This window comes from Solanum tuberosum, unplaced genomic scaffold, assembly GCF_000226075.1.
Source record: "Solanum tuberosum cultivar DM 1-3 516 R44 unplaced genomic scaffold, SolTub_3.0 scf00045, whole genome shotgun sequence".
NCBI classification, from domain to species: domain Eukaryota; kingdom Viridiplantae; phylum Streptophyta; class Magnoliopsida; order Solanales; family Solanaceae; genus Solanum; species Solanum tuberosum.
In genome coordinates, this window is record NW_006238972.1 from 2,231,611 (window position 1) to 2,234,653 (window position 3,043).

A 3,043-nucleotide genomic window follows, 5' to 3' on the forward strand; every position below is an offset into this window, starting at 1 on the left:
ATACTTGTGATTGTGATTGTGGTGTGTTGAATGGATCGGTTGCCACATTTCGACATAATTATGGGATCGGATGCCACGTTCCGGCATAAGCATTGGATCGGGTACCACGTTTCGGTATGCTAACTGTTTGGATTTAGGTTCCATGATAGGACCAATGACTTGTTATAAATGTATATTGTTGAGCATGTGACAATCGATATTGTATATGTTCAGTATGTTGCATGTTTGTAATGTTGTACAGACCTTGCTTATACGATCGAATTCAAGGGTGAGCCAATTCTTCCGAGCTGCCAGGGGTTCTCTTTTGTCTATGTCCACTATTTCGGACTTAGACTTTTCTAGTTAGTTATTAGTGCATTAGTTTGGGGTTGTATCCCTTCTTGTTTAGACATGTTAAACTTTAGCTGTTTTGGTACATTGACTTTCAGGCTCTAGGTGTATTTTCCACAATGTTAATTGTTAGATCTTTTGTTGAATATTATGGGAACTTCAGTTTATAGATATTATTCCTATTTTTGTATCCTTAAATGCTTTAGTTTTTTATTTAGTTGCTTGGTTTGGGTTGTAGTAGTATTTCTCCCACCGGAGGGTTAGTGTAGGTGCCAATCACGATGGTCTGGGTCATGAAAAAGTTGGTATCAGATCCTAGGTTCGTTGATCTCGATGTACTAAAACGAGTCTAGTAGTGTCTTGCGGAACGGTACGGGGACGCCTTTACTTTTCTTCGAGAGGCTATAGGACTTTAGCAAATCTCTTTGTTTTCTCTTTGTCTCTTTTCATGCTATGACTTGATTCCAATTGGTATTTGACGATTCAAATTGGTATTTAACCTCCTTCACTCTTCTGTCCGCAGATGGTTAATACTAGATTCAACGGCGTCAGGCCCGTAGCTCCCATCAATTCTCCAGTTGAGGAATCTGTAGCGAGAGGTCGCGGTTGAGGCAGGGGTAGAGAAAGAGCTAGGGGTAGAGGTTGAGGAAGAGTGGCGCCTGCTAGAGATGGGGTACAGGTCGAAAATGTTCCCCCAAAATGAGGCCCCTCATGTGCATCATGAAGAGATAGAAGAGGATATTGAGGTTGAACATGTTGAGGAGGTTGGACAAGAGGAAGAGGTGCAGACTGAGACTACCGATGTTCCTCCCATAGACCCAGTGTTAGCTCGACATATCATGTCATTCCTGAAAGGGTTGGTTGGTCCTAGAGTGCTTCCTTCTGCTCAAGAAACTCAAGCTCCTACTAATCCCCCTATTGCTAGCACTGCTCCTAAGGTGGGTGGAACGGGAGGTAATGATGTTTTCTTCCGTCCTTTGTTGGGTTCTGATATGACTGTAATGAGCATGAAATGTTGACTAAGTTTTTGAAGCTAAAAACTCATGTGTTTCTTGGTTCTGAGAATGAGGATGCTTATGAGTTTATCTTAGATTGCTATGAGAGGCTTCATAAGTTGGGAATTGTCCATCAGCGGGGTTGAGTTCGTGACTTTCAGCTTCAAGGTGAGGCTAAACAGTGGTGGAGAGCTTATATGGAATGTAGATCTTCAACTTACCTCCACTTAGTTGGACCCAATTTCATGCTCTGTTTCTAGAGAAGTATGTGCCTAGAACTTTGAGAGATCATAAGAAGGATGAGTTCATGGCTTTGGAGCAAGGTGGTATGTCTGTGGCTGCTTATGAGGCCAAGTTCATACTTTGTCTAGATATGCTACTCAATTGGTGACTTTTGAGGATGAGAGGATCCGTCTATTTATTAGGGGACTAAACTCTGAGTTGCAGGTATTATCCATTCATATAACCTCTGCAGGGAAAAGCTTTAATGAGGTAACAGACTATGTTAAAAAAGTGAAGGGGGTGAGGCAAGACAATCAGGCTAAAGCATTGGCAAAAAGGGCCAAGAATTCAGGCAACTTTCAAGGTTCTTATTCCAGAGGTTCAGGGAGGCCAACGCTTGCAGCCAAGCCAATTCAGTCTGATATGCCCGCCTCTACAGGTAATTACTCGGGAACTCCACCTCATAATTTGATTCAAGATAGCCAGGGAGTCGCGCCTTCGACGGGTAGCAGGCCATCTTTTGATCGTACATGTTACAACTGTGGTGAACCTAGGCATATGAGGAGAGATTATCCCCACCCACGAGTGTTAGATTCCACGCAGCAACAGACCAGAGCGGTGGTACCCGCGGGAAATGGTAATAATGGTAGAGGACATCCACAAGGTAGGCGAAGAGGTAATCAGCGAGGTCGTGGAGGTAGAGGAAATGGTAATGCAGGCAGAGGTAATGTGCAACCAAGCAGGGAAGTGGTTCGTCAAGATGATAGGGCTCAGTGTTATGCCTTTCCGGGCAAGAATGAGGCAGAGGCGTCTGACGCAGTGATCATATGTACTATTCTTGTCTGTGACCGGATGACTAATGTGTTATTTGATCTGGGTTCTACTTATTCATATGTATCCGTGCGATTTGCCTCAGAATTTTCTATGATTTGTGATATACTTGATGCCCCTATCCATGTTTTTATCCCTGTTGGAAAGTCAATCATAGTCACCCATGTCTATCGTGCTTGTCCTATTTTGTTTATGGGTTTTCAGACTTGGGTTGATTTGGTGATTTTGGATATGACTGATTTTGATATAATCTTAGGCATGACTTGGTTGACCCTTATTATGATGTGCTTAATTGTAATACTCTGTAACTCTAGAAATTCTGGGAAGGGAAAAATTAGAGTAGGAAGGGGTGTACAAGCCTAAGCAAGCTAAGATCATATCCTCCATTCGGGCTAGGAAATTGATAGGGCAGGGTTGTTTGGCTCATTTGGCTTATATTAAGTATGTTGAGGTTGAGACTCCATCTATTGAGTCTATTCCTGTGGTGTCGGAATTTAGAGAGGTGTTTCCTAATGACTTGTCTGGTATGTCTCCGGATAGAGATAAAGACTTCTGCATTGATTTAGAACCTGGTACTCGTCCCATTTCTATCCCTCCATATCGCAAGGCTCCGACGGAACTAAGAGAGCTTAAGGCTCAAATCCAAGAGCTCCTTGATAAGGGAT